Source organism: Polypterus senegalus, chromosome 4 (assembly GCF_016835505.1).
Source record: "Polypterus senegalus isolate Bchr_013 chromosome 4, ASM1683550v1, whole genome shotgun sequence".
Classification (NCBI taxonomy): domain Eukaryota; kingdom Metazoa; phylum Chordata; class Cladistia; order Polypteriformes; family Polypteridae; genus Polypterus; species Polypterus senegalus.
In genome coordinates, this window is record NC_053157.1 from 84,418,789 (window position 1) to 84,431,073 (window position 12,285).

A 12,285-nucleotide genomic window follows, 5' to 3' on the forward strand; every position below is an offset into this window, starting at 1 on the left:
TAGCACCTGAGTCAATCAACATTTTTATGTTCACTCCTCCAACACAGAAAGTAAGTCTCTCTGGCATGTCACCTTCATTAATATTAAATGCAAAATCCTCATGTGCATCGACAGTGTTTACATTTTGTTTTGTTTTTTAATCTTTTGTGCGGCACATTTTTGCATAATGGTCTTTTCCATGGCACTTGTGACATATCTGTCCACGTGCTGGGCATTTCGGATCTCGCCCTATGTGGTCAGTGTTTCCACATCTGTAGCATTTTCCATCATTTTTATTGTCTCTATTTTGTTTTCTTTTTACCTTTTCATTTCTGCATTTTGCCCCCTTTTCTTTCTGGAAAATTTGGCTGACCGATTCTGTGGTCGCTTTTTCTGTGTGTGACATGGTCGACATTTGCTCCTCGATGCTCTCACAGAGCGCCGCTATTTCTAATGCACAAGCTAGCGTTAAGTTACGTTCTTCTTCCAAAAGTTTTCTGCGCACATATTCAGACGTTCCTTTACTTAAAATTGCATCCCTGATCTGATCTGCAGCAGGCGTGTGGCAAACTGCTGTACCGTCTCACCCAGCTGCTAGTGTAGCTTTTGAAATGCGTGTCTCGCTAACGCTGAATTAATTTGAGGTACAAAGTATGTATTCAAAGCATCGACTGCCTTTTGGTAGTCTGTTAGCTCACCCGTGTCCGGCAAAGTTGAGAAGATATCCTGCACGTCCGCTCCGGCCATATGTAGTAGTAGCGCGCGTCTCCTTTGCTTCGTAACACCGGTTGTATCTTCGTTTATTATGAGCCCTTTACCGTCCGCATATAGCTCAAACGACATTAGCCATCTTTTCCATCTGGAACCTAGCTTGGCTGGATCCGTGTAGCATGCGAAGTTCTGGATCCCGGATTTCTCCATACTAATTGACTAACTGATCCAACTAGTAAAATTAAAGTACTCCTCGTCGCCAATGTTGTATTCCTCCTGTATTCCACTTTAAGAGGTATCTAATTCCGTTTACTAACCACCGGCTTACACACGGGTTCTTACTCAAAACAGCGTCCTTTTATTGTTTTACTCTCCACACTTCTTCACACACTTCTTTTCACTTATATTTCCCGTTCCCATAATACCTTTCCAAATCACCTGACCTATGACATGTTAATCATGGATATGACACCTAGAGATGGCTGTGTGTGAAAATCTCAGTAGATCAGCAGCTGCTGAAATACTTGGACTTGTCTGTTTGGCACCAACAGCCAAACTTTCAAACTTACTTAAATCATCTTTCTTCCCCATTCTGATGCTCGCTTTGAACTTCAGCAGGTCATTTTGACAATGTCTACATGTCTAAAACTGCACTGAGCTGCTGCCAAGTGATTGGCTGATTAGATATTTGTGTTAACAAGCAGTTGATTTTAATGAAGTGGCCAGTGAGTGTATGTATAGCAATGACAACATCAAACTGTAAATAAAATCCTTTTTTCTATTATTTTGAGAAAAATCTATGCTGCCAACTCTAAGTAAATCTATTTCAAAAGCTTATGAAGCAAAAAGCAAATCCAACATATACTAATATTTTACATTTGCACCAAGAGTCAGTTACATTGAGCTGATTAAAATAAATGAAACAATCATATGGAGATTATTGAAAACTGCCAAGAAATTGGTAAGCGATTATGCTTTGAAGATTTTTGTCTGATCTGGAGGAGGTAGAGTGGCAGGAATCCAAAGGATTTTAAAATCTTTGAAACAAAGAAGGGTTATAAAAATAAGACAATGAAAGATAAAATTATATGAGGCTCCCCTTGTATGCTTTTTAGGAAACATACAGTAATATGCTGTGAGGCCAGGTTTGAAAGCAGAGCAACAGTCAGTCCTTAACTATCAAAGGAAACAATTTCTCAAATGGAATTTGCAGTAGCTAAAAGTTGACTACAGAAATTCATCTAGATAAGGAAAGTTCCTATTGCATATATCATTAATTAACATTTTATGGAAAATTAATAAAATGAGTTAAACACATTTTCAACAAAGAAAAAATATGCATCAATAAGGAACAACAAACTGCTACTCTCTGTAGAGTTTTCAAAGCTAATACACCAAGTTAGTGTCATAAACATGTTCTGACGTTACATTGTCATTTAAATGCAGGAGCCACTAAAACACATAACTAGACAGTCAACAGTAAAATGAACAGAAAGAACATGAAAGTCTAAAAACTAGATTTCGTTGTAAAAACAGGTGCAACCTCAAAAATGGACCAAACGAGAGAGTACCAATCATACCACTGAATGATACAAGAGAGGGGCACAAAGGTTATGGAACGCCAGTAGGCCAGTATCAGAAAATCTCAACTGTCTGTATTTCAGGCAAGATCTGAAGAAGGGGCCTGAGTTGCCTCAAAAGCTTGCATAGTGTAATCTATTTAGTTAGCCAATAAAAGGTGTTATTTTGCTTGACTTTTCTCTACATTCATAATGGCTAACACGGTACAACACCCTAGTACTACAGGACGTGGGAAGAAACTGAGATTACCAAAAGAAAATTCTACACACAGAACAACTTTTTTCCAATGACCAGCTCCGGCATACAGTTAACTACTACAGTAATCCCTCCTCGATCGCGGGGGTTGCGAGGTTCCAGAACCCCCCGCAATAGATGAAAATCTGCGAAGTAGAAACCATATGTTTGTATGGTTATTTTTATATATTTTAAGCCCTTATAAACTCTCCCACACTGTTAACATTATTAGAGCCCTCTAGACATGAAATAACACCTTTTAGTCAAATGTTTAAACTGTGCTCCATGACAAGACAGAGATGACAGTTCTTTCTCACAATTAAAAGAATGCAAACATATCTTCCTCTTCAAAGAATGCGTGTCAGGAGCAGAGAATGTCAGAGAGAGAGAGTGCACGACAGAAAAGCAAACAATCAAAAAATCAATACGTGCTTTTGGGCTTTTAAGTATGCCGAAGCACCGCGATAAAGCGGCATTTTTTAGAGGAGCGTCCGTATCTTCTAAACAAACAGCTTCTGTGCAAACAGCCCCTCTGCTCACACCCCCTCCGTCAGGCGCAGAAAATGTCAGAGAGGATGAGAGACAGAGAAAAGCAAACAGTCAAGCACCGCGCGGGAAGCATATCTTATATCATTGAAGTGTTTTAGTTAATATGTAATACATGCTCTGATTGGGTAGCTTCTAAGCCATCCACCAATAGCGTCCCTTGTATGAAATCAACTGGGCAAACAAACTGAGGAAGCATGTACCATAAATTAAAAGACAAATTGTCCGCAGAAATTCGCGAACCAGCGAAAAATCTGTGATATATACAGTATTTACATATGCTTACATTTAAAATCCGTGATAGAGTGAAGCCGCGAAAGTCGAAGTGCAATATAGCGAGGGATTACTGTACATCAACAACTCTTAGCACTTGAGTGAGGAGACAACTGGGGAAACTATGGTACTAGATGGAGACAGTCTTCAAGTTTTTAAGGCCTATGCCAGCCAACTAGGTGGTATTCTTTGTCACCTGTTCAGTCTGTCTGTGAAACTGATATGGAAAACATTCTGCGATGTTCCTGTTCCATAGAAGGCACGCACTTTTTCATCTAATGTCTACAAACTAGTTGCACTGACATCTCACATTATGAAGGCCTTTGAAAGGCCGCACCTGGAATACATGAGTCCTCTTATGGGAGATCACCTAAACCAACAGCAGTTTGCCTGTTCAACAAAGATTTGAGAGGAGGATGCAATTTTCGACAGTGTCAGCTCCATAAGGCCAACTCTCACCAGGGTAAAGCTGGAAGCACTGCAAGGATTGTGTTTTTTTTTATTTCTCCAGTTTCTTAAATACATTCTTGCGATCCCGCTTAAGGGGTAAGCTCGGAGATATGCACCTGGATGAGCCTATGGTGTTGTGGATGAAGAACTTATATGTCAGGCAGACAGCAACTTCTGAGACTCAAGGACTGTGTTTCTGATATGGATGTGAGGAACACTGGGGGTACCACAAGGAACAATCCTGTCTCCTTTTCTCTTCATTCTTTACACTCCAAACTATAAATACCCCACCAGATGATGTCACCAGCAGACGTTCTCAGGTGATTCTGCCCTTACGGGGTGTATCAATAAGGGGTTGGGAGGAGAGACAGAGTATAGGAGTCAGGTAGAGAACTTTGTTTCTTGATGCAGAAAGAAATGTCTATAACATCAGAAAAATTAAAGAAGTGATTATTAAGGTAGTGGATGTGGAGCATTCCTAAACGTACTTGGCAGTCCACATCAATGACACAATAGACTAGACTCATAACACAGAGGAACTATGTAAGAAAGGGCAGAGTGGACTCTTTCTTTTCTTCAGAGACTGTGCTCCTTTAATGTGGACAGTGACAACCTTCAAATCTTCTACAATTCAATGATGGCCAGTGTGATTTTTCTATGCTGTGGTGTGCTGCATGGTTAACATCTCTTCAAAAAAAGCCCATCAAATCAAAAAACTAATTAACAGGCTTAGTTATAAGATGCATCATGTTAGCAGCTGAGGAGAAAATGAAGAGAAAACTGAGTTCCATTATGAACAATGCTGAACATCCTCTTTCTAACACACTAAGTACTTTCTGCCAACAAGACCACACTCCTAACTAACCCCAGAATCAACTGGGAAAATCTGCAAAGCACTCACAGTACCAGTGTATAGGTCGGCTATGATATCCAGCAACCTTGAGGGGATCCCAGGGCATCTCAGGATGTCTCACAGGGCAGCTCAATCAACTGAGCTGAACGCTTTATGAAAATCGACAAAGGCTGTAAAGAAACTCTGACGATATTCATGTTTGCACTCCATGAGAACCCTCAGTGCCAGGATGCGGTCGATGGTAGACTTCTTAGGCGTAAAACCAGACTGTTCCGGTCGCTGGTAGGTGAGCAAGTGATCATGGATCCTATTGAGGATGGCCCTAGCAAGGACCTTACCCGCACAGAGAGCAATGTTATCCCCCTTCCCTTTGCAGATAGGGACGACAAGTCCTGTTTTCCAGTCAGTTGGGATGATGCCAGTCTCCCAAATGGAAGCAAAGATTGCTTGCAATGCCAGGAGGACAACCCTACCACCAGCCTGGAGAAGTTCACCCTGGATACCACAGATCCCTGCAGCTTTTCATCCCCTCAACTGGTTCACCACCTGTGCAATCTCAGTGAGATTGGGTGGTTCACAACTAATTGGAGGATCATCCTCAAGAACCGTGGACCCAGAGATATCCAACGTCCTAGCCGGAGGATCAGCTTTGAACAATTGCTCAAAGTAGCCAGCCAAGTGGGTCACAACTACAGTGTCATCTGCAAGGACAGCTCCATCAGCCACCCTGACTGCGACTCCCCGAGGAACAGATTCGGATGTGCATAATGCTTCGATTCCTCTGTAAGCAGGATGTGGGTCACTAGACCACAGATGGGCAGAGTGGTGGCTCTGAGGCTAGGGATCTGCACTGGCAATCGGAAGGTTGCCGGTTTGAATCCTGTAAATGCCAAAAGGGACTCTGCTGTGTTGGGCCCTTGAGCAAGGCCCTTAACCTGCAATTGCTTAACGCTTTGAGTAGTGAGAAAAGTGCTATATAAATGCAAAAAGAATAAGAATTAAATGGTGTGTCACTTGCTCACAAATTCCTCTTTATCTGCCTTCAGAGCCCTTGCAGCCATCCATCTCAGTTTCCAGTATAGACCAGAGTTACCATTGAGCTGTGCACTGCGACTCCAGGGTAATATCCAGGGTGTTGGTGTTACCGGTCTTAATTAATTTAAAGAGCTTATGTAAAAAGCCCAATTTCCCCGTGAGGACAAATAGAGTTCTATCAGCAGTTTACACCTAAATGAATTCATACATAGTGCATTAGAAGTCACAGATGTTTGCCATCCTGGTCTGTACCTTCCTTGGTCGTGAGGCTAGAACAAATGAATGGCCAGGTGAGACTGCCTCCCAGAAACATATGACTGCCAGTATGCTGGGTGGAAGCATATCTGTGATCCTGTTTGCATACCATGTTATTTGTAGTCTGAACAGGTAACCCAGTTGGTGTCTTCTGGACCCTAGTGGGAGCTAATGTAAGGAGTATCCTCGTGACTTATCTGACTCTGAAGTGCCTCTAAGAACTCTTGGTTGCTGTTTTAAAAGGAGCATCCCCTCCTCAGCTGAATGAGTCAGAGTAGGAGCAAAATCTCTATCTGGAGAGGGGTGGAGGAGGAAAAGGGGAATAATGGTTACTGTGCTTGTAATTATGTAATGTATGTAGAGAACAGAAACTACCATTAAAACATTAAACATCTGCCATAAAATTTTAAATGTTAACCAGAAAACAAATCATTTGAGAGGTAAACACAACAGTAATTCTAATTGAACAAATTCAGTGTGCATTAGCAAAAGGCATATACAGGTAACAAATATCTGCATGCTGAAGGAAATAAAAAACTAAGTTAGATAAACAATGTTTTGGGTGTGTTAAAAAAAAAAAAACGTTATATTAGCAAAAGGAGGGAACAAAAGCTGGGGTACATGAAAAGAGTGGAATACCAGAGTGGGAGAGAAAAGCAGCATTAGAGACAGTAATAGGAGGTGTCTGGTTGCTGCTTCAATATCTTCCAGTGCTTCAAGATGCAAAATAGAAATAGCATGTTAAGAAAATGGATGGATGGAGCATTTGAGCTTTCAGACAGTTTTCCTTTGTGAAAAGATTGAACATACACAGGAAGAGGATTGGGGGCAGCTGCCCGTATACTTGAATTAGGCTGCCAAAATTGAAAGGATGGTTTCATAGAACAGGTCTCAACAGACTTCAGTCCAACAACAGAACAATAATAACAGATGGTGGTTTTAAAGCTGGGCAGGGGGAAGTGATGTCATCGGGGCAGGAACCGGAAGTGGCATCACCAGTGTAGGATCCAGAAATGGTGTCCTCGAGTCCAGGTGAAATTTCCCTTGGTTGGTCTCCTGATAAAAAAGAGGGAGGATTACTGTACCCTGCTACCCCCTGGTCTGGCATGGAAGTATACCTTTGTGAACCCTTCAGCTGCCTCCTTTTTTATTGTTTTGTAAAATGGTTTACTTAGTGTAAATTTAATGTGTGGGCTTTTATGTACAACACTGTATCTAAATACATCAGCTTTCTCAAAATAGAAAACATATTTGTTATTTGCTATGTAAACTAAATATAAAATACTATTGGTAATATAAATGAAACAATTGAATTCACACTTTTATTTTAGATGTTCAGCATGATCAGTAGCTTATAGGCTTCACACAGTTTCTACTATAAATATCTTATTACTTTATTAAGAGCATCATTAACCATGAACATACTGAATGTTGTGGAAAATACATTTTCACATATTTAGCAATGCAAAAACTCTTATTTTCATTAGAAACCTGTTCTCTCAGACTCTATTTGACTTTTAATGCTTCTACCTATTGTCTTGAATAGCAATAGGTTGTTGCATGAACCATAACAAATATATTTTTTTTCTACAATAATGCCCATTACCTCAGGTTGATTTTTGGTTAGAAAAATGATTGTAGGATTAGCTGTGTAAAAAACATCCATCCATCCATTATCCAGCCTGCTATATACTAACTACAGGGTCACGGGGGTCTTCTGGAGCCAATCCCAGCCAACACAGGGTGCAAGGCAGGAAACAAACTCTGGGCAGGGTGCCAGCCCACTGCAGGGTGCACACACACACCAAGCACACACTAGGGATAATTTAGAATCGCCAATGCACCTAACCTGCATGTCTTTGGATTGTGGGAAGAAACAAGAGTACCCGGAGGAAACCCACGCAGACACAGGGAGGACCCAGGAAGTGAACACGGGTCTCCTAACAGTGAGGCAGCAGTGCTAACCACTGTGCCGCCCGTGTAAAAAACATGAGTTTGTAATTCATTCATGCAAGCTCAATTATGGGGTTAGATTTGACATTCTGAAGCAAGTAACCTGACAAGGAGACAAAGTGATGAAGAGTGAATGAATGAATGTATAATTCAAACCTAGGAAGTTAGGCCCTTCATACTTAAGCACAATCCTACACTCACACATAGTGGGGTCAATTCATTTTTACCAATTAATCTGACATAAAGATGTTTCAGGATGTAGAAGAAGTAGATTTAGTAAGTTTGTATGCAAGTCAGAACCTGAACTAAAAATGGACATTAATGAAAATATTGTTAAAAATACATAATGATTAAGTACTTATTTTAAAGAAAAATGTTTTAAACTTATTAATAAAATGACAGTGAAGCAATATTACTATACCATAAATCAAAAAATACAATTAATTTAAATTAGCTATAGACTGTTGACTTATATGGTTAAATATCCTGCAATTTATGATAAAGACACAGTACCTCACAGAGTTAGAAAAGGCATAATGATGGCACAAAAAACACCAATAACTCATGTTTGATCCCTCTGCAGAGGTGTGCTGTGTTTGCTGAGGGATTGTTAAGAGCATCACTTGCCACCCCCAGCAGCAATATTCCTTGAGACAGCACGGCTGGGATGTTTATTTATGTCATTGGGAATTACAAAAAATAAGTTCTACCTCATCTCAGCTAAGTGAACAGTTGCTTACCTGTGACAGAACTTATTGCATGGCTGTAAGGAAAGTACTTTCATTGCTAAGGAATCACTAAATACCACCACAGAGTGGCGACTGCAGAAGGTTATGAAATACTAAAGAAAGAAATGCTTGTCTTGCTAGATGTCTGTAGGCAAAAAAGGAGTAGATGTCACAGACAATGTTTCATCTTGAAACAGAGTCCTGAAAATGTTCCTTATGCATTTATATATTATATACAGTACACGTATGTATTTCTCTCTCACATATATGTCAAACATGATGATCCAGCTCTCCTCTCCAGATCAAAGGAACACAAATTCTTCTTTATCAAGCGGGTTCAGGACAGTGGATGAAGCAACAGGAACAGACGCAGTATGAGGGGTAGAGGACAGGAGAGTGAGCCATTAAGTTGGCCAGGACTCAGCCTTTTAAATGTTCCAAATTACATGCGAGAAGAATGTTGCACAAAAAGCCTGCAGCTGATCTTGCAAAGGGGATGGGTAAGACTTTGCTTTGTTTCTTATTGAAATACTTTTTATGAGGGATTTTCTGAAGGGCAGCTGTGTTTCTTTGTCACAGGTTTACTGTTTAACAGAGAGACAGCTTGCAGTTAAGAGCATAAGAGCGTGATGCTGGTGGCACAATGCGGGAGGAAAAACCGAGCAGGGAACTACTGAACTGACCATGAGTGATGGTCACTGCTATTATGGGCAGCTAACTGGTGGCGACACTGGTCACGATATATATAGATATAGATATATATATATATAGATATATATATATATAGATATATATATATATAGATAGATAGATATATATATAGATAGATATATATATATATATACACATATATACATATATATACATATATACATATATATATATATACACACATACATATACATACACACATACATATACATACACATGCATACAAATACATACAGTACAATATACATACACATATACACAGATATACATACATTGTGGCAAGCAGCTGGGGGTGGTACCAGCCGGGACGCCCAAGAGAACTGGAGGAGGTCTTGAGCCTCCTCCAGACCACGAGGGGGCGACCGCCCTGGTTGCGTTGGGGACCACAGGTGCAGGGCTTGGAAGCTCAACCCTGTAGGGGCCCATGGTATATATATGTGTGTGTGTGTGTGTGTGTATGTATAAATATATATATATATATATATATATAAATATATATATATATATAAATATAAATATATATATATATATATATATAAATATAAATATAAATATAAATATAAATATATATAAATATAAATATAAATATATATATATATATATATATAAATATAAATATATATATATATATATATATATATATATATATACACATTCACATACACATACCTGTACATATATTGTCACACGCGAGTAGGAGGCAGCTAAAGGGCTCAGGTAATTGTAATAAAACATCCGACCAGGGGACGGTGGAGTGCGCTGACTGTCTTTCTCAGTTCCCTACAGACCTTTCCCGGGAAATCCTGCAAGGTTCCGGCGCCTCTGAAGACGTCACTTCCGAAGCCGGCCCCTTTGATGACGTCACTTCCGAAGCTGGCCCCTTTGATGACGTCACTTCTGGTTCCCGTCCCTTTGATGAAGTCAGTTCCTCTCAAGACCTTTAAAGCCTCCATCTTGGGCTACTATAGTCAGTTCTGTTTTGGACTCTGTGATATGTACATCGTTTCTTTGATAAGAAAACTCTTTTGCAGCTGGGAAAAACAATATATGGGTGGCTGCCCCAAACCTTTATAATGTCTTGGACTCGTTTATATGACAATATATACACATACACACATAATATATATACACACACACACACACACATATATAATATATAGACACACACACACACACACACACACGCACACACACATATATATAGTGGCAGATGGCCTGGACACAGACAGACGGACATCGTTTTTGCACCCAACACACTCATTTATTTACAATATATAATGTACAAATACTTTACGTGCACCCCCAGTGCCTCCAGCACCGATCCCCCAACGTCCAGGCCTCACAGTCCAATTGCCTTTCTCCTGACCGCCTCCAGTCCTCTCTCCAGCTCCGTCCTTTTTCCACCCGACTTCCGCTGCTGCGCCGGGCCGTCCACAGAAAAATGTTTTGTTGATGCAGGTCCCCGTCTTGCACCAGACGGAGCATCCTGCCGGCTAGTGGCGTAGCGGGCAGGATGCTCCGTCTGGTGCAAGACGAGGACCTGCAGTAAAGAAACATTGTTCTGTGGACGGCCCGGCACAGCAGCGGACCCCACACACTTGCCGCGGGAGCGGCGCGTGCACAACCCTGTGGGAGCAGTTGACCCCGCGGACCGCCGCCGGTCCGCAGAATGGCCATGTTCCCCGGGTGCGGAGGAAGGAGAATGGGCATTGCCAGAGTGCAGTGGGCTCCGAGAGTCACGCTGTCGCGAAGGACGGCCAGGCCGGCGTTGTGACGCAGAAGGCCACACCGAGGCATGGGCCTCGGAGTGACGGGACCTGGGAGGTAAGTGCCCTGCCCTGCGGTAATCGGCCCTGCGGGGTCGAACTTACCTTGTTTTCCACAGGGAGGGACGATCCGGATCAGCGTCCGTGGCAGGAGCACGCCGGTCCACTGGCTGTCGGCAGCGCGAGTGCGGCAGCAGAGGAGGCTGCGAAATTGTACCCGCTACAGCTCAAAAACTCGCAACAGCTGCGAGGCTGCCAGGAGGCACGCCACCGCACCTGGAGAAGGGGAGACAACATGGCCGCGGACTGGAAGTCCCACCCCTGACAGGCATGGGATGGGCCGGTGTGTCTTCTGTGCCCGCCAATGACTGTATAGAGGCGGGACCAAGGAATGTCAGTCTCGTGCCTGGAAGAGACCCAATTGGGCCAGAGGGAGTGGTCCACAGGAGGCAGACGACGAGTGCGGCTGATGGACAGGTAAGCCCACCGACGACTGTCTCCCTGTTCTCGCCGGTGGCTCTGCACGAGCTGGAGGAGTCCCTTCGGCCCACAGTCACACCTTTATTACAGGTGCTACGTGCTCTCTCCGTCGAGTTGGAGAGGCTGAAGGGGAAGGCGGTCGCGTTATTGGAGACGCCGTGTGGTACGGAGAAATGGCGTGACGCTGGAGCTTTTGGCCGGGAGAGTATGACGGGGAAGGTGAGTGTTGCCCTCCCCGTACAGCATGTGGGAGAATTCGCCGAAAACGGCCGTGACAATAATAAGAATGACCGGTATCAAGTAGGCAATTCTCCAACAGCGGACGTGGCGGTGCAGACTGCACGCAGAGCGAGGACAGCGAGACCGCACAGGCTGGCAGGACAGGCGCTGATGAATGCCCTTGGTCCTAGCGCCCTTCGGTCCCAGTCCGCGGCAGTCTCCTGTCGCTCTGCAGGAACACAGACGGGGCTGGATTTGAGCTTTCACCATGCTCAGACCCAGACCATCAGAGCGTCCAAGAGGAAAAGGTGGAACCGAGGGGTGAATGCTGGTTCCTCCGATAGGATGGGACGTGTCACTGGGTGCGCACGTCCAGTAAAGGGCCGTCCTCTGCGGAGGCAGAGGGGAAACCCCTGGGCGGGTGGAGGAGCCGCCTGTGAGAGCGGTCCAGACAAGGACGACCGGACAGGCATGGAACCTGCGGCGGAGGTGCCGAACAGGCAAATCGCGG